Source organism: Nilaparvata lugens, chromosome 2 (assembly GCF_014356525.2).
Source record: "Nilaparvata lugens isolate BPH chromosome 2, ASM1435652v1, whole genome shotgun sequence".
NCBI lineage: Eukaryota > Metazoa > Arthropoda > Insecta > Hemiptera > Delphacidae > Nilaparvata > Nilaparvata lugens.
In genome coordinates, this window is record NC_052505.1 from 64509391 (window position 1) to 64537257 (window position 27867).

At 33.6% G+C, this 27867-nt stretch overlaps 2 protein-coding genes and 1 long non-coding RNA gene across 6 annotated transcripts in view; all 3 read right to left on the reverse strand.

Moving 5' to 3' along the window:
* Positions 1-2735, reverse strand: part of LOC111053797 — a 50708-nt gene extending 47973 nt beyond the window's left edge. Inside the window, exon 1 of the mRNA XM_039422457.1 lies at positions 2313-2735. The gene's annotated coding sequence lies outside the window, so the exon portion shown is untranslated. The remainder of the gene's footprint in view (positions 1-2312) is intronic.
* LOC111048612 overlaps positions 1-27867 on the reverse strand; it is a 133447-nt gene that overhangs the window by 37584 nt on the left and 67996 nt on the right. The window lies entirely within an intron of this gene.
* LOC120350110 lies at positions 16699-27256 on the reverse strand. The gene is made up of 4 exons (XR_005570619.1): positions 26449-27256; positions 25012-25138; positions 23958-24077; positions 16699-16837 (listed from the first exon to the last, which is right to left on the reverse strand). It is a non-coding gene; the product is annotated as an uncharacterized LOC120350110 (long non-coding RNA).

Consider the following 27867-nt stretch of genomic DNA (forward strand, 5'->3'; position numbering starts at 1 on the left):
TAACAATTTCCATCTCATTAATTTAGCATTTGGTTCTTTTAGAGAATGAAGCCATTGGAGTGGCTTGTGATCTGTTCTTAGGGTGAATTTTCTTCCATACAAATATGACCTGAAATTTTTCACTGCCCAAGTTATTGTCAACATTTCTTTTTCAATAGTAGAAAGATTTTGTTCAGGGATTTTGGGATTGAGTGTTCTAGAAGCGAATGAAATTGGGAGATCTTTATTGTCAGTCATTTGACTAAGGACCGCCCCTAAGCTTACATTGGATGCGTCTGTTGTCAAAATATATGGATCATTCAATCTGGGTAACTGCAATATTGGTGCGTTAGTAATTGCTTCTTTCAGAAAATTGACAGCTTCAATGAATTTAGGATCTTTTGGGCTTATAGTGGATGTTTTTCTCAATGCGTTAGTTAAAGGTTGAGCTATTTTAGCAAATCCTTTTATCATTTTTCTGTAGTATCCTGCCAAACCTGAAAATTGTTTTATTTGTTTAGTAGTTTGTGGGACGGGAAAATCTTTTATTACTTTTACTTTTTCAGGGTTAGGCTGAATGCCTTTTTCCGAAACTGTGGGACCTAGAAATAGAAGTTCCTTCTTAAAGAATTCGGTCTTGTCCAATTGTATTTTTAGTTGATGAGTTTTCAATCGTTTGAATACAACGTTCAGGTGTTTCATGTGCTCTTGTAAGCTATCACTGAAAATAATAATATCATCAAGATATACAAGAACATTTGGTAAATCAAGTTCATTGTCCTTTGAAATTGAGGTGGACCATTTTTCAACCCAAATGGCATTCTGAGAAACTCATAATGACCATTTTCAGTACCAAAAGCTGTTTTTGGTATTGATTTGGGTTCCATTTCAATTTGATGGGATCCTGACGAAACAAGGTCAATAGCCGAAAAGTACGTTGCTCGACCGATTTTTGAGAACAAATCTTCAATATTCGGGAGAGGAAATCTATCATCTTTAGTTTTGTTGTTCAATTTCCGATAATCTACTACAAGACAAACTTTGCGTTTTCCTGAAGCATCAGGTTTCTTCGGCACAACCCATAAGGGAGAGTTGTATGGAGAATTAGACGGTCTTATTATCTTTTGTTCGAGTAACTTGTTTATTTCATTACTATTATCCTGCCTAAATGAGATAGGATAGCGGTAGTTTTTCAAATAAACAGGTTCTTCGTCTGTAGTCACTATTTTATGCTTGAGCAAGTTAGTAGCAGTTAATATATCACTTTCGAATTTTATTATTTCGGGATATTTCATAAGAGTACTAATAATGCATTCTTTCTCTTCTGAGTTCATATGCTCAGTTCTCAATAAAGAAGTGATTTCGTCAATGGAGAGGGGATTATCGATCATCTCACCCAAGTACAATTCACATTCTTCTACAGAAACTGTTTCGATACTCAACGTTTTGTCACAATCAGAAAAATATTCAATCTCAATAAAACCATTCCTATCAATATCAGTTACAATATTATACAATTGCAATTCCTTATTACTAACGCTAACAACACATAGCTTATCTGATGGAGTGCAAACATTAGCTTTAATTTTCAATTCATTCCAACCTTTGTTTATTTCAATATGGTTCATTCCTAACAGTGGTATCGTGCAATCTTTTGTTATGAGACAATTGGTCTCCAAATCAATTTTTGCTTTCAACCCTTGCAATTTTTGCTTTCCAATAAAAACATCATAATTATCGCTAAAATCATACACATAAAATTTTTCATCTTTATCAACACCAAGCATATTCTTAACATTAATATTTACACAACCTTTTCCATTAGATTCACCAGCGGGTGTACAAATTTTATAATCACAATCAATTATTTCTGTCTGAGGAGAAACCATTTGAGGTTTAATGAAATTATATTTACTACCTGTATCGATCAAAATTCGTGAATCATTGTAATGAATATGAGGCCATAATTAATTGTTCTACTTTCCTATTATCGGCAAAGTTTTTTTTCAAAACATCAATCAAATTTGAGAGGTAATCTACTGTACTGTTTAGGATTACATCTTTAACAGGTCCATGTAATTTGTTTTTACAATAGTGAAGGAGAATCCAATGATTGTCTGCTGCTTCCGCGATACGATTATTACAATAGTCATTTTTCAATTTTTCGACAACTTCGAGAAAGCTAAGTAGTTCTGTTGGGTTTCCTGTATATTCAGGTATTGTGTGTAGGTGATGTTTCGCAATTGGTCTTGAAATAAGGGGGTTATCCATTGTGCTTTCACTGTTATCTTCACTATTACTGTCACTGATTGTAGATGTAGAAGACGTGTTACCTTGAACTGTGGAGTTGGATACAGCTGCAGCCAGAGCCTGGTACGATCTTAACCTTGGCCGGTAATCGATAAGAAATTTATGGTCTGGTCTGCTATCCTTCTTGCCTTTCTTCCCCAGGATGGTGGTTGTTGGTTGTTGGTGTTGATGAGTCACTCTTCCACTTGACGGTCTCGATGATGGTTCATATCAGTTGCGACCCCGACTTTCGAATTTTCCGCAATCACTTGTGATTGATAATTGATCAATATAAACTGGCGGTTAAATGAACAGCACAATTTTCACGAAAGACTCTTCAGGGTCCCTGTTCGGGCGCCAAACACGTTCACGTTCATTAAAACTCAGTTTTTAAAAAGAAATTTTATTTGCAAAAAATACATGTTAACACATCAAGTGGCTGAAGTAGACTAATTAAAATGAGCGCGCTGGGAGGAACACTAAGTGGTACTGACAAAAATAGTAGTCAGCACATCAATTGTTTAGGTTTACATAATTTTTAATTTTAATTATTAATTTTTTTAAAATTATTAATTTTTATTAAAAATAGACACTAGGACTAACCATTAATTTTGTTCTCTTATTTCTTATCCTAAAATATTAATTTTATTGCCAAAGTCTTCCAGTAAATCCTACAGTTCTAATCCACAATTTCTCCACTTTGAATTCTTTCGTTATATACATTTTTATTTCATTTAAACTTTTCTCACTTCACTACCACTACACCAATTCCAAGTTTTATAAAATAACATCATTATTTGTAGGCCTACCCTTTTTTGAAAGTTTTCAATATATATATATATATATATATATATATATATATATATATTATATATATATATATTTATATATATATATATATATATAAACAAATAAACAAGTGAAGTGGTGCAGATTTCACTTTCTGTTTGATCGACAAAGGGGGCCCAGTTTTTAATCTATCCATGTTGTGTGTATCCTGTTTATATTATTATATTATAAAACTTTAAAGTGTTTTTTAAAGAATAAAGAGTGCTATAAGATGTATTTTGTTAAAGGGCTGCTTTTAAATTAATAGAACGAAATAAATCTTATAGCACCCTTTATTCTTTAAAAAACATTAAAATAGTTTCGGTTCACACCATCTTCAGGTCTAAAATAAAATAAAATTCAATAACTGTTTACAAATTGATATAAACCGAACATATGTTTAAATTCATGTGACTAATTATTTTTGGTAAAAGTTATTAATTCAAATTTATATTTTAAAATTTTTTAAAAAATTTCTAAATTAAAAGTGAATAAATTGTAATATCTCGGGTAGATTAGATATTAATGAACTGTTTTTACCAAAGGGTAGACGTGGTTAAAGAAAGCAAATTTTTATTCTATGAAAATTTGTTGTATTTAAACATTTTCTCTACAAAATTTTTACAACAATTTTTACTCTACTCTGGCTGCCTAGCCTAATACAAAAAACACATTGAAAGAGATTTGGAATGCTGACCCTTGAAGTCCTCGTACAAAAGCAGTCAATAATGTCTTGTTGAGCTGCGTGCGAGCCCATATTGCCTGTTGTGGGTCGGCAGGAATAGGCATAGCTTTTAACCCGATTTCGCGACAACGGTCAGCAATCTCACCTTGATTTTGCTTTATGGCGCTGAGCGCGAAGAGCCATCGTTCCGGGTCGAGACTTTTCTCAAATCTTTGTTTAAGTATACGTTCGTAATCTTCAAATTTGGAACCGACAGAGAGTAACTCGGGTTGAGTGTCTAAGCAAGTTGCAGCTGCACCCGTCGTTTTCATTCTACAAATAAACTTCAAATCATTGTCCTCCCAATTTCCGAGTTGAGCAATGAGTTTTAAGTTTTGGATGAATTCGCGTACACTCTGACTTCCTTCTTCACCCGAAAACGACTTCACGAGAGATTGTACTCCCAAATCCTTCCTTACAGATGAAGTGATTTGGCGACTGGTGTGGCTTCTTGAATCTTGCGATAATAATTCTGACCTAAGTTGGTTTTTCTCCGCTTCGTTACGTTCATTCTGAGCTCTCAGTTCCGCTAACTGTCTCCTTAATTCGTTCATTTCGGATGCGTTTTCCGAGTCTCCCGAACTTCCCGTTTAGCACGTGTGATGGAGGTTTTGGAGGAGTGTTAACATCGTCGTGCCCCATGACCATCGTGTCCGTAGAGCTCAGTAGGATAAAGTTGTTATATCTTATGAACTACTCCGCCAAAATCAGTACTATTATTATTAATGAACGATAGAATTTGAAATCAGATAAATTGTACGATAATAATTGAACAGATTGTCACTAAAGACTCTCTTCCTACTCTTTATTTCGGTCTAAGGTGATAATTTTGGAATGCAATAATTATTCTTATACTCAGCAATTAATAACTCGAAGAAAGAAAGAGAAAAAAAAATTGAAAAGGTTAATTTTAAGGTTTGATAATTTGGATTAAATTTCAAATTCTTCCATTCGTGTAACAAACTTCGAGAAAGCCCTTCGTAAATTGTTTTTTTTTCACAATTTAGTATATTAGAAGCAAAATGATCCCACATTAAATATTCTTACATCAATGATTAAGTTCTTACATTCCATAAAAAAACAATCAAAATCAACTTTTCAATAATTCTAGTATTTAAAAATTTTGGTCAAAAGCTACGCAATTTGGTTTCAATTTATTCGTAATAACTTGTTAAAATATTCTATGATTACTTAATATTTGTTACACTCAAACAATTCACAGTATTTAATTTTGCGTAGGCAGCCAACTAATAATAATTTATTAATCATCAAGTTCTTCGTCGAGTATTGGACTAACAAGATCAATGACTAGTAATGAAGCTTCCATCAACAAATCGTTATATTCGTACATTGGAAGCAGCTCCAATAAAACTTCCACTATTTCCAGTACTAGCGTTAAAAAGTTACGTTTTCTAATTTTATAATCAGTGCTACCCGACATTTTTTTTTTCAATCCACTGATAAATTATTCTACTGTATTCTATATTTTTGGCATTCTTGCAGCCAAATTCCACCGAACTGCCACCATTGTAATATCTCGGGTAGATTAGATATTAATGAACTGTTTTTACCAAAGGGTAGACGTGGTTAAAGAAAGCTAATTTTTACTCTGTGAAAATTTGTTGTATTTAAACATTTTCTCTACCAAATTTTTACAGCAATTTTGACTCTACTCTGGCTTCCTAGCCTAATACAAAAAAACACATTGAAAGAGATTTGGAATGGTACAAATAAACAAGAAAAAACCTATCGTTATGCAATTAAAGTTCGATCGCCCCTTGTCATTTGAGTAGGATTAATTTCGGGACTCACCCATAATGAAGACGCTAAAGAAATCCATTAAACGATGATTTTGGTGATCCACACTCCCGAAACGAATTGATGTCTGAGCGCGCTGTGTTCGCTTCAACGGTTAAAACAAGAGTGCACGGAAAGAATGCAATTTTTGTCTCAGGTCCGACTCTTCCTAGGCCTACACGTGGAAAACTAGACTATGGCAGGGGGGAAGAAGAGCCGGAAACTGTTGATGGGACGAGTGGATGGAAACTATCTTTCCCAGGCTGGGATGCAAGCTAGGCAGTTCCCGACCCTGAGAGAGATCCTCACCTCGTCCATCGGTTGAAAAAATGCAAGCTTTCCGTAGCCTATGCTAGGCAGCCAGCAAATAAAATATTACGTTCAATTTTCACTAATTTCAATAACACTACTTTCAATTGCTTCCATTACAAAATAATATTTGAAATTTTAAAATATAAATTTAAATTTAATAACTTTTACCAAAAATAATTAGTCATATGAATTTAAACATGTTCGTTTTATATCAATTTGTAAACAGTTATTGAATTTTATTTTATTTTAGAACCTGAAGATGATGTAAACCGATACTAGTTGTTCAACTATTTTAATGTTATTTAAAGAATAAAGGGTGCTATAAGATTTATTTTGTTTTATCAATATATATATTTATATATATATATATATATATATATATATATATATATATATATATATATATATATATACGGTAAATTATCAACCGGGTACAACCGATAAGCAGTTTCACTTACTTGAATTGAATTGAATTGAAAAAATCTTTATTCATAAACATGTACAGGTACATTAGGAACAGCTTCAATATACAAACATCATGAACATAAATTGTAGTAGAAGAGTTGAAAGTAGTGAGTCTTAAACCTCCTATATAAATAAACTAAAATCGATAATCAACAATCTCAAACCCACAGTGCGATCTGCAAACTCCTGCAGGGAGTACAGACACAATGATATTAAAAACTCCTTGAGTTTTATACTTAATTTTTTCATGTTCTCTATTGCCTGTAATTCTAAAGGCAGCATTGTGAAGTATTTCCTTCGCATGTAGTGCGTCTTTTTCTTGAAAAAATCTAACCTATGTCTTTCCGTTATCCTTCCAAATCTAGTATTGTAGCCATGAGTCTCATTCCATAGTTCTTCTGCAGGGTAATTCCCAACATACATGATAACATCAAATACATATTGCCCGTAAACTGTAAGAATGCCAAGCTGCGAAAAAACAGTTTTACAGAGTCCATTCTTTTTAGAATCATTATTATTCTGAGTGCTTTTTTCTGTTGAATGAGAATTCTATCAAAATTGCTCTTGGTCGTGGCTCCATAGATGCATAAACCATAGGCCAGATGGGAGTGTATTAGTGAGTGATAAAGCATTTTCATAGTTGGAAGACTGCATTTATTTGACATTTGTCTTAAAGCATACAGCCCAGGGGAGATTTTTTTGACTACCTGACAAACATGACTATTCCAGGATAAATTACTGTCGATTTCTAAACCCAGGAATCGTGTACCGTTTACTAATTCCAACATTTAATTATTAATAAGGGCATTTGGGCAAATTTCATTTTTTCTCTGATTCGTCTAAAATGAAATTACGACTGACTCCCCCCCCCCTTTAGAAGAAGGTTCCTGTCATTGAGAAATTTATTCATAAGAGAAAGGTCAGTTGCGGATGTCTCTTCTACACTTTGCAATGAATTACCTGAGAAGATGACATTAGCGTCATCTGCATAGAGACACAAAGTAGCTTGCTCTTGGAAAACTCTAGGCAACCCCTTGATGTAAAAGATGAATAACAGCGGGCCCAATATTGTCCCCTGAGGCACACCATAATTCAAATGTCTAATGTTGGAGCGATATTGGTTTTTGTAGCGCAGCGTTTCAGTTTCATCAATATGTTCAATATCTACGAATTGCTGCCTATCTTTCAAATAGGAGGAGAACCAAGTACGCTCCTTTCCGTTCACTCCCAGGGCGTTTAATGAGTCTATAAGCATATCATGCCTCACACTGTCGAAAGCGCGGCTCATATCTAAGAACATACCTATAGTTTTATCTCCCCTGTCTATAGCACTGATAGAATCGATGAAATCCACTCCATCTGTTACCCTGGATTTCCCCAATCGGAAGCCATGCTGCTCCTTGTCTATTAAATCATTTTTTCCAGGTATTCCATCAATTGAATATACACTACTCGCTCAAATATCTTTGAGAAAACAGATAAAATCGATATTGGCCTAAAACATGCTGGATCCTTGACATTACCCTTTTCAAATATAGGAAATACCCAGGCTATCTTCAAAGTATTTGGAAAGTGTCCAGATATTAAGGATGAGTTCATCAAATGACTCAGGGGTTTGATAATTGCAGGTAAAACTGCTTTAACAACCATGATTGGGATGTCGTCCGGCCCTGAGGAAAGTTTATTTTCGAATGACATTATTATTTTTATCAAGTCTGACTCAGAAATATAGTTGAATTTGAATTTAAGAGTGGAATCACAGTTTTGATGATTGGATGTGTTTATAGGCCTATCAGGAATATTCGGTCTTACAAATTTATCTACTGCTGTTACAAAAAAGTCTTTAAAACAATTACTAATGCTAGTAGAGGATCTTTTACAAGATTTCCATTGTCTTCAACACACATATTTGAACAGTTACTTACTTTGATTCTACCAACTTCTGAATTTATAAGGTTCCAAGCAATTTATTTTTATTTTTTGAAATAGAAACTTTATTGTCAAATAATCTCTGCTCACACCCCTCTATACTATGATTAAGATCTCTCTATATATATAAATTAGGATTTTACAGTACTTTACTGTCTTACTTCTTTTAGCCGAGTCCTCCATCCTTGTCTGTCCTCCCACTCACCATCTCTCAAATTCCTCATTACCATAGCCTCATTCACTTCATCCCTCCAAGACCTTCTTGGTCTTCCTCTCCTCCTCCGCCCCAACGGACTCCAATCTGTCACTATTCAAATCCACTTACTGGCACTAGCTCTTCTGGCATGACCATACCACATCAACCTCTTGTCTTATATGAATTTCATTATATCAGACTCCACCTTCATTCTGTCCCTGATCACATCATTCCTCACTTTATCCATTCTGGTCAAAGCACAGCACCTTCTCCAAAACTCCATTTCGACAGCTGTTATTTTACTTCTTGTTTTCTTGTTTGTCACCCACACTTCTGCGCCATAAGTCATTACACTTCTCACGATGGTATTGAATATCTTGTGCTTAGTTTTCTTATGGATATTTCTACTCCATAAGATTGGGTGCAACTGCCTTATGCAACTTCTTGTCTGTGACAATCTGATCTTTATTTCTTCCTCTGTATTGCCACTTTGCGTGATAGTGAACCCAAGGTATTTAAATTTTTCTGCTCCTTTTATCTCAGTATTGTCATCAATGGTTAAATTTTGTGTTGAATTCCCATTTGTCTGCAAATACTCCATCTTGTCTATATTTATTTCCAGACCAGCCTTTTCATACTCTTCCTTGAGTTTCCTCATCATAAAGCTTAGGTCTTTTCTCATCCTGAGCAATCACAACCTGGTCATCTGCGAAACAAATAAATAAATAAATAAATAAGTTTAAGTACAAAGGGTGAAAAGGTTCTCTCCTCTGATGGGTATTCCCATTCCTTGACACTTTCTCTTCCATGTCCGCAAGGTATCTTCTAAGAAGATCTTGAACAGAGTTGGAGATGAGCTGCAACCCTGCATCAAACCTTTTGATGTTTCAAATGGATGTGTCAAGCTTTTACCAATCCTAATACTAATCCTGTTCCCGTCATATAGTTTCATTGTGGCATTGATGAGATATCGAGGTATTTCAAGCTTCATTTTCAGAATTTTCCCATACACTCTGGCCATAGCTGGAAGAACTGCGATACCTCTGTAGTTTTCACACCTATTCCTGTCGCCTTTCTTGAATATGGAAGTCATATGCGCTGTTTTCCATTCTCCTGGCGCCTCCTCCCCATCAATGACTCTCTGGAAAAGCACTGTCAAGATTCTGAACAACTTTTTAGATCCACACTTGATCAGTTCCGGACTGATGCCACCTGGTCCTGCAGATTTATTGTTTTTTAAAGTTTGTATAGCCTTCTCCACTTCCTCCCGCAATACTAGAGTCTCTCGCTGTTCCTGATCTTCAGGAATTACACTATCACCAAGAAACTCTCTCCTTGATTCTGTGAGCAAGTTTTTGTAATATCTCTCCCACTCTGTAGGCTTGATTTTGGTAACAGTGATTTTTTCTCTCCTATTGGTTCGAAGGGTTTTCAATACTCTCCAGGATTCTGAGCTTCTTGCACCTCCAATATACTGATCTATTTGTGAACATCGTTTTTCCCATTCATTGTTCATTTCTTGCACTATCAACCTTTTAACCTCTCTATTTTTCTCTTTATACTTCTGCAAGTCCTCAACTTTTTTTGTATTCAACCATCTCTCATAAAGCACTTTTTTATTATTTATTTCTTGCTTTGTTATCTCACTTAAGTTGTGCTTACACTTCCTTTGACCTCCATCTTCCTCTCCTAATGCCTCCATTGCCGCTTGATGTATGCATTGCTTTATGTGGTTGTAGATTTCTTCTGGGCTGTCAAACCTGAATTCCATTAGTTTTTGGTCCATTCTTCTTTGATACAGATCTTTTATAGTATCATCTTGCAGTAAATCCAACTTATATTTTCTCGTTCTTTCTTTTGCAGCCCCTGTTTCCGAAACATTAGAAATTTCTCCACTATTGGATTTACAACCATTCCATGGAAATTCTTACTTTGACCAAAGTAATTGATGATCCAATCCACATTCTGGCCCTCTTTTAACACGTATATCCTTCACGCATATTGATGTTCTCTGCTTCATTATGATATAGTCTATGATTGTTTTGAGCTTGCGAGTTGCTTGTGTCCAAGTGAACTTATGGATTTCTTTATGCCTGTAAAAACCATTGAGTATTCTCAACCCTTGTAGTTCACAGAGCTCTATCAGTTTCTCTCCATTGTCATTTAGGTTGTCCTCTCCAAAGCTGCCAACCACTGAGTCATTAATCCTCTTGCCTGTTCTTCCATTGAAATCACCTGCTAAGATGATTTCTTTTCGTTCATTTATTTTTTCAATGTTTACTCTCAGGCATTCGAAAAAAATTTCTTTATCTTGCATTTGACTGTCATCATTAGGACCATATACTCCCAGGATTACTATCTCTCTGCCATAAATTTCGAGCTCTACCTCAATTATCCACTTACTAATTGGATTCCATGACTTAATGAATCTTCTAAGTATTTTCTGGATAAGCATACCTATCCCTGCTTTGGCTCTCTGATCTGTATCTACTCCACTCCAAAAAAGCAATGCTTCCTCCACCTCTTCACAACCACTACCCTTCTTTTTCATTTCGCTAGTCACCAGTATATCTATTTTCATTTTGTGGAATTCTTGAGTGACTTCTAATATTTTATTCTTCCAACCTTGTACATTCCAAGTTCCTCTCCAAGATCTCTCTTCCTAAATTCAATCTCATTTTTCAATTTTTCGCTTTTAGTATGTCTGTACATTTTTTCAATCTCTAACAATTCTCTTCATATCCACCTTAATGCTCGACCATTTTCTTTTATTTGGTTGTTTCTCATTGATATAAAGTTTTGGAAAATTTATATTGAAATGATACAAAAAAGTTGAGATAAAAACATCATATTTTAGCATCACTGGAGACTGGTAAACCTCCATCCAATCCAATCTTGGCAAATCCATAGAAAATACATTCAAGTTACCACTGTCAAATTTCCTGCACAATTTACGAATTGGTTTTTGGTGAATAGCGTTCTTAATATGAATGATCTCGAACAGCTGAGCATCATATGGTCAGATATTTGAATGATAATTCCAGAAACTCTTAAATTGTCGTTATCAATATCTCTATCTCTATCTCTATTCTCTATCTATCTTCTATCTTCTATCTATCTTCTATCTATTCTATATATCTATAAAAGGCTAAGCCCCGACAGACTGAAATCACACCACAGCCCAAACTACTAAAGCCTAAAAACTTGAAATTTTGCACAATCGTTTATGGTAGCCTGAAAACATCCACTAAGAAAGGATTTTCAGAAATTTTCCCCCCTGAGAGAGCTGCCCCCCCCCAAAATTTTGTACTTTTTAACCGCTCATTGCACAGCAAAGTCATGAGGAACTTTCTTGTTCAGCTACAAAAAAAATTAGATCTATGCAGAAAAATTTTGATCAGGAGTACAGGGGGGTTCAGGAGAGGGAATTTTTCGAAAATTTTGATGTAAAATCACACTACAGCTCAAACTAATTGTCCTACAGACTTAAAAATTCGCACAAATATTTTTCAAACATGCTAGACGCGCACTAAGAACGGATTTTGAGATATTTTGTCTCTAAGGGTTTCAAAGGATGAAAAAGGATCCTATTTAGTAAGGTTATGAACATGGTAAGGTGAATGCTATATGGAACTGAGATAATTGACACATGATATTCTAACATATGTTGTAATCATTGGAAAACCTTAGAATAATTTTATCAATCAGCTGATCGAATTTAATTTTCCGTGTAAATCGAAAGTGTTTGTTCCATTGTTGTATGCTTGACCAATTCGGTTCGCGCCTTCTATCAGCTGTATATGGAGTCTCATACTTTCTGATTAGAACAGAGCACTGAGATTTTATTTGGTTAGGAGTTTGTTGATAATTCTTTTTTCAAATTCAAATTTTATTGCAAACAAAAATCACATTGAAAAATTTCTTAATAGACAACAAGATTACAAAAACGAGATGTCAAACATAAACATACATTTATTTGTAGCACGGCCAGAAAAAGACAAACCTGAGTACTAGCCGTGAGTTCATTCAATATGAAATATTTCTATTTTTGTTAATATTTTGTGAACAAAAAGTACGAGTTAATGAGAGATGTGAGTAATTTCTTATATTTGATCTAAATGGTTATTCATATTGTAGTAGTTGGGGTCACTTTAATCAAAGTTTTTTCTTTTGTAGCTAATAAATTTTGTTCTTTTTGGTTCAATTTCTTAGTTTATATTGAATAAATATATTACTGCAACTTAGGTCTACACACAGGTTTTACCTTGTAGGCTACTCCTTAAACATAGATGGACATAAAAAATATAAGTTACTGCAGTTTTGAGATCATTTTATATATTTAATAGTATTTTTCTTGTATTATTTTTATATGTTATAATATTAGATTATTATAATTGTGTATGTTTTTTGAGAAATAAATTTGAATTTGAATTTGAATTTGAAATTTCATATCTATTGATTGTCCATAATGTATCCAGTGTCTATAATGGAAGTGATTGAACAACTCAAAATTAATGGCTTACTGGTCCTTCATAGAATTTTTAGTATTCCTGGTGATTGAGCCTGTCTTTTTTTAGCGTTGACTATTGATAATAAAGCTTTATTTACAACTAGCTTACCTGGGAACTTCGTACCGCCAAAAAGTCAATCTTATGTCACACTTCAATTTATTTGGTGAATCATGAAATTTATCTAACAATCAATATTTTATAAATATTTTCATTTTTACAAACTCTGTATAATAATATGGTGAATGTCAGGGCCGCCCAGAGTGCAGGGCGACCGGGGCGGTCGCCCCGGGTGCCACGGCTAGGGGGCGCCACGAACCTATAATGATTACCGCCCCGACATTATCGGTCCATGTACCTTTATTAAATTTCACCTCCACGTTAAAAGTCTTGAACCATTTTCTTATCAATCCATTTCTATGTATAACACATTAATTATATGTGTAGTGTGAATTGTGGCATAAACAATAAAAACTTGACGTTCACTGACTAAAATTTGGTGAATACAGTCACTCTACGCATAGCATAGGCATATATTTTTGCAGTCATTGAGTGAGCCTGTGCGCGCCCAATGCTCCTGCAACCTGCAAGTCGTCATTGGTCGCTTCTTCGTCCCAAGCTGGGTGATAAAACTTCTTATCTTATACTCTTTTCTAACCTTGTATTTTGCAGGCTAAAACTTATTTATTTTAAAATTTCCGTTGATATTCCTAAATAGAAAATTTTTCAATAAAAAATAAATTCAATTTTCAATTTAAAATAAATAGAAGATTTTTCAATTTAGGAATATCAACGGAAATTTAATATTAAATAGGTTTTAACCTGCAGAATACAAGGTTAGAAAAGAGTATAAGATAAGAAGTTTTATCACCCAGCTTGGGACAAGCTATTGATATTGTTGATCGAAAACTATAATTCATCAGAATTAATTTTTTCCTTAAAAATTACTCATTTCTGGAAAATCATAACTCAGTACTTATTGGAGATGAAGAGTTGCGAATGATCTCATTTTATTCAGAATTTTATAATCTAAAAAAAAGGCTAGAGCAAATTTATTATTACTGGATTTGGCAGAAATAGCTGAAAACTGAACTGAAAATACGAGGTTCTGAACTATTTTTTCCTGGACTTCTCTTGTGTATCCACATAAGATATTAAAAAATCAGAACTACAATATAAATTGCAAGCACACCTCTTCTTTTATGGCTATATTGACTGGACTAAGAAGTTCCTGTGACAACTATAGAGGAATCAGCTTGCTAAACTCTGCTTGCAAAATATATAGCATGATTATCAAGGAGAGGATGCAGCCCATAATGGAAGCTCTCCTGGAAGAGAAATGTAACTTTACTTTTAAATAATACCTTACCGCGCTAAACTTAGGAGGGGGGGCGCACATCAAAGTCTCGCCCCGGGCGCCTATCAACCTCGAGGCGGCCCTGGTGAATGTGAAACAGCTGCATCAAATTTATCTCAAAAACATCTGTTCAGAAAAAACTTTCCCCCAGTTGCACGTATTCCGGTTAACGTTTAATCGAGATAAAATGCTAAACTACAATTGAGATTCACGCTAACTGAAGCATTTTGGTTGCACAAAAAAGAAATTTCAAGAGATAACGCCGAATCGAAGTAAAGAATTTTAACAGGCCATTCACGGGGAATTAAATTCAACTAAAGTCGATTAGGTACCTACTGATAGCTGTCTTCCAAAATTAGTTTTTGGTAAAAAAACTACAGAAAACTATGAACTAAATATGTGAATGAATTTCATCCCTTAATAAAATAGAAAAGAGTATTTAGCTGATATTAGCATTTAAAATTAACCTCACTTATTTGCCATTATCTTGTTTAGAATAATAATTTTAATAACATCACTGTCGGATAAATTACAGTGTTGCCGGATTGTGAAACCGTTAAAATCTTGGTTAGTTAACTGGAAAACTTAATCGAAATTGAAAACTAACCGATTGACAGAATCCAAAGTCAGGGCAGTGGACTGTGAATGATAGTTGGTATTAATACCTACAAATAAATCTCTGAATTCTGTGCATAAAAAACTGATAGCTTGAAGTGTGGTCAGTACACCAATAAAAGACAAAATGAGTCAACAAGTTGAGATTTAATATTAATAAAATAATAGGCAGATGGCCACATACAAAAACAAGTGTAAGTAGATTAAATCGAATAAAATCCTTAGATGAATTTCATTACAACATGTAATAAAACCGTTAGAAAATAAACGACAACAAAATTTAAATGAATTTAGGTCAATGACACTAATGACCATTGACGACTGACAACACCCAATCAGCAAAATCAACTTGAATCGAAATCAAAACAAGCTCGTTTTGTCAAACGTGAGGGCTTGATTCAAGATTTCATTCGCATGCGTTTTGCTCGAAATGAGTTGAATTCAAGAGTCCGTTTATACATCGTTCAAGCCAGTTTCGAGATCGAAATGCAGGCTCTAATCAGGCTGGTGCTGCGAGCTAAAATCAAGATCGCGTTGCGTGCTCGATTCAGGCCCGAGATGCACGGTCGAATCAGGAATGAGATGCAGTCTTGACTCAGGCTTGAAACGCATGCTGGATGCAATCCGTCCATTCAAGGCCACCTGGCACACCTTTCACGAAATTCAAGCTCGATTCTATTGTGATTCTAGATCAATTAGAGTCGGATTCAAGCTGGATGTTTAGAGTAAATCAATCCTGATTCAAGGCCAGTGCAATCCAATATTAATGCTTAATCATAATTCAAATCTCATCCAGAATTTGAAATAAATCTGTAATTCTTATTATTCATGATTCAATTATTCTTCCAAACTAATGCTCCAATCTTACTATTGCCTTAATACTCTATTTCTATACTCAGTGGACATCCATACATTCTATATAATTATAGATGAAATCTATATATAATATATAATTATATATTATATATATATTATAGATTTCATTAATATATAGATTATATAGATGAAATCTATATAATATATAGATTATATAATATATAGACTATATAATATATATATTATATAGATTTCATCTACATATAGAATCTATGGATGTCCACTGAGTATAGAAATAGAGTATTAAGGCAATAGTAAGATTGGAGCATTAGTTTGGAAGAATAATTGAATCATGAATAATAAGAATTACAGATTTATTTCAAATTCTGGATGAAATTTGAATTATGATTAAGCATTTATATTGGATTGCACTGAATCAGATTATTAATATACATTTTATATTTTTAATATTATTCAAATTGAAATATTCTTTAAAATTCTCCTGTGAATGGCAAATTACTTATTCATTCTCTCCTGTCAGGGCAGTCTATAAACTGTCTCTGTAGTTGTATTGATTGAGTCGAGATCGACCTCTGCTAACCAATAACAGCTTGCAGACTGTCCTGAGAGGGAGCAGTGCATGAGTCACTCGCCATTCGATGAATTAATTAAATCAAATCTGCTCTAGTTCAACAGCCCTCTATGCTTGCAACACCTCAAATGGAATACAGTTCATATACATCTGAGTAACACATCAATTATTACTTTGAATATCTATTAAAATATTAAATATATATATTAATATCTATATTAGTTTATTTTCTTTAAAGCTTAACTTCAGAGTATATCTATATGAGCGAAAAATGTAAATAAGAAAGCATTATTTTCAATAAAATTCAATGATTTTTATTAAATATTACAAAAATTGAACTTTCAATTTATTACTAATTATATATTTTTACTTTGAACTGCTATCGTCCTCGATTTGAGCTTCATGAGGCGTAGTCTCTCTGCTCTTGGTCCTGTAAAATATGAAATGTACAGTTTAGTGGGATAACTTAATAGGTTATTATGAGTAAAATATAAAATTTCTCGGTAATCAATTCTCAGAATGCTGATTATGTAGCTTAAAAACTTTTATAAGTTGGAGACTGATATACATATTGTAACTTTCAGGATAAGTTATTGGTCGAATACTCTACCTTTTGACATACATAAATGAATTTCAACCCCTCATAAGTGGTTGACTTAGACCTTCATAAGGACATCTCATTTACATTTATGACAGTTTGGCACACTGTCAAACGAGAGAATAAAGGGTCTCGAGCATTTCGGGAGCATCTTTTGAAATGAAATGTAAAAATCTGGTGTGGCGCACTCACACAACTTTCCTTGCCGTTATGAAAATTGATCACCTGACGCTATTGTTCCCGCGCATCTCAAGTCTACTATTCAGTGATTTGAGCCAGCTGGTGACAGGGTAATAACGCTGGAGACACACATGAGGTCTGCTATCTCTTCATAGTGAATGATTTAATAGAATCAACAATAATTTGCAATTGAATAATCACATTTTCTCGAATTTAAAGCTTATTTTCAATTTTAGGTGAAAATGTTACTGAACATTAATTGTAGAGATTTTCATGGTCAATCTACTCCACTTGATTTTTTTGTTTCAATTGTATCTGAAGCCTGATAATTGGGATTCTATCTGCATTGATGGGGCGGAGCTCCTGAAATTTTTACAGATATGGGACTTGTGAAAGTTGATAGAGCTTATCAATGACTATTTTAGGTATGAATTTGATCAAAATCGTTGGAGCGGTTTCCGAGAAAATCACGGAAAACCTTGTTTTTGACAACATTTTCACCATTTTAGCCGCCATCTTGAATTGCATTTGATCGAAATTGTTCGTGTCGGATCCTTATAGTGAAAGGACCTTAAGTTCCAAATGTCAAGTCATTCCGTTAATTGGGAGATGAGATATCGTGTACACAGACGCACATACACACACACACACACACACACACAACACACACACACACACACACACACACACACAGACCAATACCCAAAAACCAGTTTTTTGGACTCAGGGGACCTTCAAACCTTCAAACGTATAGAAATTTAGAAATTGGGGTACCTTAATTTTTTTCAGAAAGCAATACTTTCCTTACCTATGGTAGGCTAATAGGGCAAGGAAAGTAAAAAGTACCAAACAGATTGACTTACTTGACTTAGTTCCTGTCGCTCCTTGAGGAGCATAGGGCTTCCGAGAATGTCCTCCATCCAACTCTGTCGCGTGCTAACGCCTTCACCTCCAACCACGTTTTGCCGGCTTTCCCAATTTCTGTCTGGATGGTACGCTTCCACGTGATTTTTGGGCGTCCTCTTGCACGGTGTCCTTGAGGATTCCAGTCCAATGCGTCTTTTTCAATGGCACCTTCTTCCTTGCGCAACGTGTGCCCAATCCATCTCCATTTCCTTCTTTTTATCTGCATTTGGATTGGATCCTGACAGGTAGACTCCCATAGTGCTTCGTTGCTGATAACCTCTGGCCATCTGATGCCCATTATGCGACGCAAACATCTATTTACAAATACTTGTAACATTTTAGAGGTCACTGTAGTCACCTTCCAGGTTTCACATCCATATAAGAGGACTGATTTTACATTGCTATTAAAGAGTCGAATCTTCGTGGCTTTGGATATATTTTTATTTGCCCAGATTGGCCTCAATTGTATAAAAGCTCCATTTGCTTTCTTGATTCGACTCTTTACATCTTGATCAGCTCCTCCTTCTACAGTGACCATACTACCCAAGTATAAAAAGGACTCTACCAGCTCGATATTGGAGTCGCCCATTTTCAAAGGCATGTCTGTTCTTGCATTTACTCTCATTTCCTTTGTCTTTCTAGCATTTATCTGCAAGCCGGCCTTTATTGCCTCATTTGAAATATTTCTCAGCTTTTCTTGCATGTCAGTAAAGCGCTGTGCCAGTAGACATATATCATCAGCAAAGTCCAGATCCTCTAGCCGCCCTCTTAGGCCCCAAGGTATCCCTCTTCTCCTACCTCCACCAGCTCTTCTCATCACACTGTCCAAAACCAGCAAGAATAACGTGGGAGACAACACACAGCCTTGACGGACTCCAGAAGTGACAGGTAGGGGTTCACTCAAACTTCCTGCATGGAGGACACGGCACTCACAATCCTCATACATATTTCTCAGAATGCTCACCATCTTCTGTGGGATGCCATAATTAATCAGTGTACTCCACATCACTCTTCTGTTAACTGAGTCAAAAGCTCTTTCGAAATCGATGAAAGCCAGGTAAACAGTGCTCTGCCATTCAACACTTTGCTCTAAAATTATCCTCAGTGTGTTTATTAAATCTACACAGCTACGGTGCTTCCTAAAACCAGCTTGTTCTCTCCGTATTTTCCTTTCAACAGAATCCTTTATCCTGTTTAGGATTACTCTTGCTAGCACTTTACTAGGCACTGAAAGCAGTGTTACCCCTCTCCAGTTTACACAATCTGTAGAGCAACCTTTCTTGGGTATCTTCATTATAGTACCTGTCTTCCATTCTGCAGGAACTCTTTCTTCTTCCCAAATTTTGGTGATTAGGGGATACAAGATATCAGCACTTGTCTCTACATCAACTTTTAAAACATCTGGTGAGATATTGTCTGAGCCAGGAGCTTTTCCATTTTTCATCTCACTTATAGCCTTCTTCACCTCATCTTTTGTTGGCACTTCCCATTCTATGTCTGTGACCACTGGCCCATCTCTGTGCTCTATTTCTTCATGATCCTCTATCTCATTTTGCCTATTGAAGATTTCCATGAAGTGTTCTCTCCATCTTTCAAGTTGCTCATCCTTACTAGTCAGCAATTGCCCTTCCTTACTCTTTACTGGGCCATCATTTCGATAGGATCTCTTGGATAAAGCTCTTGTGATTCTGTACAACTCTTTGCTGTCACCTATCCTTGCTGCTTGCTCTGCCCTAGCTGCCATATCATCTACATACTTTCGGTGATCCCTTCTGACACACTTTTTCACCTCCTTCTCTGTTCTTGAGTACTCATCCTGGGCCTGTTTTTTCTGCAACCTAGTTTTGCTCGTATTGATGTTGGCTGATTTAGAAATTGGGGTACCTTAATTTTTTTCAGAAAGCAATACTTTCCTTACCTATGGTAGGCTAATAGGGCAAGGAAAGTAAAAAGTACCAAACAGATTACTAAATAAATAATCAGTTTTTCAATGTGTTTCGTTATTCATCAAAAAAAGTGTTGTTTTAAGTTTTATTACTTTTATCAATGTTTCATTTCTATAAAAACTAAAACTTCAATCAGCCGCCATTTTTGATAAAAGTATCATAGAACATTTTTATTGATGTCGTCATTCTTGTTTTAAAAAGGCCTTTAAAATTATGTACCACACAATGGGTGTTTACATTTTAAATATTTGAGTTACAAACCCTGATTTCTTCAAAAACTAAAACTTCAATCATCGCCAAAAACTGTGTTTGAAGGAGGTTCCGTCTTTGGGTAGCAGTGATTGGATATTGGTTGCAAAAAGGCAAACATGTAGAAGAAATTTGAAAAGAGTATTGGGAGCAAGCGGTGAAGTGTACGAAACGATGAGTTCTTCTTTGATTCAAGTAACTGATTTGCAATTTCTCCACATGTATTGGGACTACTAATTTATGATTATTCCATACTTTCATAAAAGAAAGCCTTTTTGACATGATTGTTTTATTCACAAATAAGTTTATTGAATGAACTATTTTCATTTCACAACATATTGGACAATTCAATTTTCTATCTGTAAGTCAAATATTTTCTTGGATTTTTATTTTATACTTTGAAAACATGATCAATAATAATAATTTACTAATGATGAATTTTGTGTACGTATATGTATGTCATTGGCCTTTGATGATACTGCTATTTCCTTATAATTGAAAAAAAAATGGGTTGGTTCAGGTGGTTTACACTCAGCAAGAATAGTATAATAATAGGTTGCCTTGATCACATAAGACGCGTGGAGAACGCAGCCTGCTATGGTGTGACGTCATGCTGCGACCTCTCGCCCTGGCTTAACATGCATTCAAATGTAAAAATGCCAACTTTGAGCCCTCATAGCAAATCAACCATCAACTTTACATAGAAGTGATTGACATCAAAATGTTCAGCATTTTATCCCCTTTGAAACAATATCAAACTAATTTTCAGTAAAAATCCTATAAATGTTACCGGCGAGTCTAAAACAAATCGTTTGAACACACAATTTGATTTGATAATACCATTTCAAATACGTTTTTGTACTTTCTATTAGTTTTTTCTGCATCGTTTTAGTTCTTTCTCTTAAACAGATTCCATTCTCATTTAGAAATTTTATCCTTATGAAGTCTGTGGAAAGAACTAACAGCTTCTTTAGGAATTTCAGGATATTAACGTTATTTTATCAACAACTCCTGAAAGATAGCAATGCGAACCCATCAACGGTTGCCTAGCTTTATCACAAAAATAAACAGTCTAGATAAGCCCTAAGAATATATGAACATCATTTAAACATTATAAAGATTCTTATTTATCCCAATTATGATAAAAAAATAGATAATCATGACTTTTAATGACTTTAATGCTGTTATTTTATCAAAAAATAAAACGCATTACACTACTGTACTGTAAAGTAGTTGAATAATTTCATGAATAATTAATGTTATATTATTTGAAGTCATAATTTGATGAACTATTTAAATTATAATTAAGATCTATTCTTGCTTTACACAAGTGTTTTTTGCATTCATAAGTATCCCATGGACACATTGAAATAAAAAATATCATACTACCGTGAATAATATATGGTATTTCCTTTGTAAATTTGTGTCCCATGAAAATAATCGATAAAATATACTAATAATAATAATACTGCACTGAGCAGAAACAAAAACACAATACAAGAACAACGTGTTGGCACTACGCTTTCCAGTAGACAACTGAAATAATTATTAGTAACCAGACAGTTCAACATTCTAAAAATAACTTGTAACCATCAGTTCCATGATTTCGCTAAATTGGTTCTAGGTATATGTCAATTAATAAAGTCTTAAACAAATATCATTAATACAAATGCTTGCAACTAGCATTCCAGGCGACGATACAACTATCAATTTTCACAAACAATTGTCAAATAAGGAACAATCATTTTTAAATATTATTGGACGACCAGCATAAAATTAAACGAGTTCGCTTCATTTTGTCATATTGTTGTTTAAAATAAGTCCAAAACAAATAAGTTACCAGCTTTTTCACAAATATGAATAGGTTTTACCGATTGAATATAGTGATAGATTCAAGGACTTTCTACACTTTTCGAAATGAATTAATGTTTTCAAAATACACATTGATGTGGAGCTTGTTTCTTTCCGAATTGAATAGCATATTCATATTTTTTATCAATACAGCGGTTTTTATGTGAGGAAGTGATATTTGACGCGGTGTTTTGTATGTAATTCTTATGGGAAGCCGGCGTTTGCCACGTAGGCTCATGCCATCTCATCCGCGTATGTAAACGCGATTGAGGCAACCTGCTATACACTATCCTTGGTTTACACTCCCATTCTATATAAAGACCGAGTGGCACATATATGTGTCACGAGTGAAAAAACCCTGAAATTTGAGAAACTTGAGGAATTTAACGATATTCCAGAGTAATTCAAATTACTGTTAAGGAAATATTCATTTCAACAGGTGATATGATTTGGAATGTGTGGAGTATTCTGTATTAATTGACTGGTATATATGAAGTAAACCTAATTTTTTATTGGGAGGAGTTGATTAGTCATGTCGCACATATATGTGCCACCCAGGAGCAAATGTGCTATTCCTTTTTAGTCGAATATATGACATTTTTGGTTATGTAAATATGGATGTTACTTATTTTTATTGTATGTTAATTTTTATATGTTAGCAAGGTTAGCGTTTTAGGCAATATTTACACTGCACTGTAGTAGATAGCCGTATTTGTTTTTCAAACCATACCTGTAGGTATGTAAATAAAAACAGAAATTCAAGTACCCATTTTAAAATTGGCATATTTCTTTTTAGAAATAAAAATATTAGAATAATATTATTTTTATTTTTCTTTGATTTCTATTCTCAAGTATTATTCCAGGGTAGCCCTAAAGAAAAAAGACTATAGGTATGTTTTATCCCAGTAATGCGTTCACACTAACTCACTCAAAGTTGCAACCATATTAGCCCAGTCAATATAGACATGAAAAAGAGGGCCTGCTAGTAATTTATATTTTATTTCTGATTTTTATACCTATATTTTTTTAAACATCAATGAAAATAAACTTGAACTTTCAGCAGTAAAATATTATAAAAACATTTTGGGACATATTATTCATTATCAAAATTGGGAATAAAATAGTTTTGGGCAAAGCCTGCTATTCTTTCCAAATTATATTTTTATGATTTGTGATTGTATCCACAAAAGGATAAATAAATTCAGAGCAATCAATATTTGCATGATAAATAATTGTCTTGTTCTATATAGATACAGAGTGGCCCAAAAACCTTGTATTTTCGATAAAATGGATATTTTCAGAAAATATTTTTTTAATAGTTCAACAATACTATGAAGAATCTATCCTCTAAATCTCAAGGATTTATCTTTAACCGAATTTTAAATGTTCTGTCCGAAAAATTCAAACTTTAGGCTCTCATATCTCAAAAAGTAATGATCGGAAAAAATGTTTTTCTGAGGATACCTTTTCATTTTGATAGGTTGATGATATACAAACCGAAAAACTTTGAAAAATATCACCAGTATAAATGTTATTTTTAGCCTTTGCACAACCTTAAACCGACTCTAGCCGCGGTTCACACTTCTGCCAGTTCACTCATTCGTCAAACTTCTTGTAACATATCCAACATTATTGAGATTTATTGTGACTTAAGTCTCCAATATGGTTCTTTGGAAATTACAATACTAATTTGCAGCTTGTTTTACAATAAATTTTTGCTTCATATGAAATTAAAAATCTGAGCCTATTCAATTATAAAGTTATCATTTTAAAATTTTAAAACTGCTTTAGTGATTAGGAAATAGTATAGTGCAACTTACTGAAAATGGTTTCCATCAGATGTAGAAAGGAGTTTTAAATCTAAAACTGTAGTTGGCAGCATATTCGTCTGTCATATTGGATTTTGGTATATGCGTCTGCAGTTCTATTCCCACCTTTGCCTGAAATCAAATGATACATTAAATGTATGAAAGCGATTTTCTAATTGAAAGGAATTTTATAAGTGATAGTAAATGATATAACAATAAACCAATACAAGAGAGTTTTAAAGGACCTTACATAGTACTGAACTAATTATCAAATTGTAGCCTATCAATGAGAATGATTGCTTTTATTTACAATTTATTTAAAGTATTTCTCAAGGGGGTTATTTTATACTGGTCATATTAGAATAAATATGGTTTAATCTAATCAAAATATTAAAAAAAATTTAGTTCATGTCCCTAACAAAAATGTAACTATAGTCCCAAATAAATATAACTAATAATTAGTAGGTAGGCCTATAATGGTGTTATGAATAGTTCTATTATTGTAACATTTTACAATAGCTTCTTTTATATCATAACCATCCATGATATTAAATCAATCTATTATAATATTACTGAATCATATAATCACTAGCTTAAAATGTATTGAATCATGGAATTAAAACCACTAATTTAATAGTTTTTTACAAGTTTGAAGTTAACCAACAATGATAACAGTTTAATCAACTGTTAGACCCGGTTGCACAAAAGCCGGTTAAATTTTAACCGTGATTAACTTCATGAGAACCAATCAGAGAATGCGTTTTTGATAAAACGGCTTCTCTGATTGGCTCTCGCGGAATTAATCATGGTTAAAATTTAACCGGCTTTTGTGCAACCGGGCCTTAGTGTTTGAAAATGATAAACATTCAATTTATAAACACTAAAAATTGCAATTTCTGTTATATTAGGGTTATTAATAGGGCTTGACATAAAATCTTAAAACTGCTCCAGTAATTCTTGAATATAGACTATTGTAGGTAGCCTAAGTTTGTTTGTTAAGGTTACAAGTAAGTTTGTTTATGTAGGCTATGTTGAAAAATTTGATCATTGAACGAGTGCAACTTACTGAAAATGGCTTTCATCAAATGTAGAGAGGAGAAGAACTTTTTTCAAATCTAATCCTTGGCATCATATTCATCTGTCATGGTGGATTTTAGTATAATATGTATCTGCAGTTCTATTCCCACCTTCGTCTGAAATCAAATGGAACATGTATGAAAGCAATTATCTAATTGAAAGAAATTTTGGCTAAAGTGCACGTCCAGTGCCAACATACTTGTAATCAAATTTTTGGTTGGGATCGATTTAGTATAATATTTTGAGCACAAAATCAAAAAATTAAACGGAGGTCACTATTGTTTTCAAAATAAACTAAGTTCAAAGTAGCACAACTTTACATGCATTTAACCCATGCTATAAGTAGCAACCATAAGTAGCTAAGGTTAGGAAAAGCTTTAGGTTAATAAAGCTTAGGTTAGAAAAAGCTTTGGGTTAGGAAAACTCAGATTAGGAATATCATAATTTGATGATTTCAATAATCAAAATGGCTGCTACTCATAGGTTAAATGCATGTAAAATTGTGCTACTTTGTACTTAGTTTATTTCAAAAACAAAAGTGACCGCCGTTTAATTTTTGTGATTTTGTGCTCAAAATAGCATACTTAATAATCAATCCCAACCAAAAATTTGATGACAGGTATGTTGGCACTGGACGTGCATTTACACCGAAATTTTGAAGTAATAATTTAGTATGGTTTTAATAAATTGATAGTATTAAAACAATAAACCAATACAAGGGAGTATTTAAGGACCTTACATAGTACTGAACTAATTATTAAATTGTAGCCTATCAATAAGAATGATTGCTGCTATTTACAGTTTATTTAGAGTATTTCTCAAGAGGTTGATTTGATACTAGGCTAGTCATATTGAAATAAATAATGTTTTATCTAATCAAAATACTGTATTCAAAAAGTTAATTAGGTCAAATGTAACCATAGTCCCTAATATGCCTATAAATAACCAATATTATTAGTTGGTAGGCCTATTCTCTTATTAGCTTTATTATTGTAACATTTTACAATAGCTTCTTATATCTTAAACATTATAATAATTAAATCAATCTATTATGATATTACTGAATCATATAATCACTAGTTTAAAAATTATTACCTAAATCATAAAATCGAAACCACACTTGATAGTTGTTTTACAAGTTTAAGGTACCAACAATGTTAACAGTTGGTTAAATCAACTGTTTGGGTTTAAAAATGGAAAAAATTAACTTATACACACTAAAAATTGCAATTAATGTTGTATCAGGGTTATTAATAGGGCCTAACATAATAATTATTTACCATAGTGCTTTTAAAAACAACATGTGCTTTACAAATTTGTCTGGGGAACGCTTTGCCATTATTAGGCTAAACAGCTTTGTTTAGTAGGTAACTTCATGCTATTAAATTTATCAATAAATATCATAGACATAAATGAATGATCTTACCTTAATTTAAGACCTTCAGCAATCAAAAATCATCATCAACTTGATGACGCGATAAAATAAAGGATAAACAAACAACGAACCAATACTGCAATACTTCACCTTCAACTACTGAAAACTAAAGAAGACAGGCCGAGGACATCTTTAATGGCTGTCGCTCAAGCGCAGTAGTGCACAAGCACAAATCACCCCGGGAGTTTCAAAGTTATTGATATAGACAATCTTTATTGTTAACATTAAAACAGATAACAGTCCATATTTCTGGGATGGATTAATGATTTCTTTATGGTGGACATTTGTGCTTTCACTGAAATAATGTTGGAATCAATAAAATAGTACCTAGTTTATTATTATTTGAATTTGAAACTTGAAAATTATTTCATAGGCTTGGTGTGTGACATGATTTTTAGCACAAACTGGAATCTAATTTGAAAAAATGATATAACTTTCTCAATTTTGGTTGGAAACATTTGAAATTCTAGGACAATGTTTATAACATGAACAGAATCGTTAATTATTTTTTTCAAAATTTTCCATCATCAATTACCAATTATTTAAAATTTTAAACGTTAGTAGCCCGTCAACGGCCCGTCTGATGGGATTTTTGCATTGAGAAGAAGTGCTGGAAATCTACTTCTGTAGCCGAATAAGTGATAAAAGACTGCTTTTTTGAACATTTTTGGGAAACTTAGAAATCGATCAAATTTTTTCCAAGTCCCTATTTGGATTAAAATTAGCGCAAAAGGTCTATTATATCATCAACAGTACGTTGTAGACGATTTTCGCAAGAGACAAAAAGTGTTTGAAATTCAATTCTGCATCCGAACTATTAATTAGAAATACAATTTTTCGACTTTTTTGGGAAACTTGAACATCTGGCAAATTTATTAAGTCCCTCTGGATTTAGCGCAAAAGGTCAATTATATCGTTAACAGTGCATTTTAGACGATTTTCGCAGAAGACAAAAAGTATTTGAATTGCAATTCTGCACCCGAATTTATTAACAAAAAGCTTAAAATGAGACTTTTTGGAAAACTCAAAAAATTTCAGTCTTAATTTGTGTAAAACATTTTCTTTATCTCGATAACGGTGAGTTGGAGACTTTTTGGAGGATTTTTGAAGAAGATAGAAAGGGATTGGAATTCAATTCCACTTAGGAATATTGGTCAGAAAGCCTAAATTGAGACATTTTTAGGGATTAAGATACACAGGTGAGGGGGGAGGAGACACCTTCTGAAAAAAATGTTTGATTTTCACTTATAACATTTTCACTTAGTGTGTTGACTGGGTAGGTACTGTAGAAATTCCATACTGTACCAACCTTTCTAACGTTTATTTTAGTAAACATTTCTAAGTTTATCAAACGTTGTTTTCATAACGTTTATCAGCAATATACATTCTAGACGTTTATTGAACGTTTAT